Below are 668 nucleotides of genomic sequence, written 5' to 3' on the forward strand. Positions count from 1 at the left end.
AAAAGTAAAATAAAAAGCAGCACAAGAAAAAAAAAAACTGGTCAAGATTCATCTTGGAAAAAGTTAATAAAAACAAGTAGATGAACAAAAAAAAAGAAAAAAAAAGATCCAGGTAAAAAATAAAATAAACGGGAGTGCGTATGATTAAAAAAAATAATAAACATGAAACAAATACAGGTGAGCGAATATAAGCGACCCCCAAGCACAAAAACAAACCAAATCCACAGCAAAAAACAGCATCCCCACACAGATAGAAGACTCTATCATACACACCAAACAAAAAAACAGCAAAAAAACATAAGCGATAAGAAACTACGACACACTAAGTAAATGCAGAAGCTAGCTCCAACTGACAACAGAAAAAGGAAGAAGGTAAAAAAGCATAAACAAGACGAAACAAAAACAACAAAAAAACAAAAAAAAAAAAATAAAAAAAGAAAAACGGAGAATCAGATAGCAGGCAAAGCAACCCAAAAAAACAAAAAAAAACAAGGAAAAGCACGAAGGTCAGAAACCCAAACAAAAAACCCGAAAAAAAACTGAAAAAATCAAAACAAAAAAGTAAAAAAAGATTTATGAAAAAATTTATTTAATAGTCTATTATATAGTGAAAGGCAAACAAAAAAAAGTAAAAAAAATACTTAAGTTTAGATTATTTGATTTTATGA

The sequence above is a fragment of the Poecilia formosa genome, unplaced genomic scaffold (genome assembly GCF_000485575.1).
Source record: "Poecilia formosa unplaced genomic scaffold, Poecilia_formosa-5.1.2 Scaffold39, whole genome shotgun sequence".
Taxonomy (NCBI): Eukaryota; Metazoa; Chordata; class Actinopteri; order Cyprinodontiformes; family Poeciliidae; genus Poecilia; species Poecilia formosa.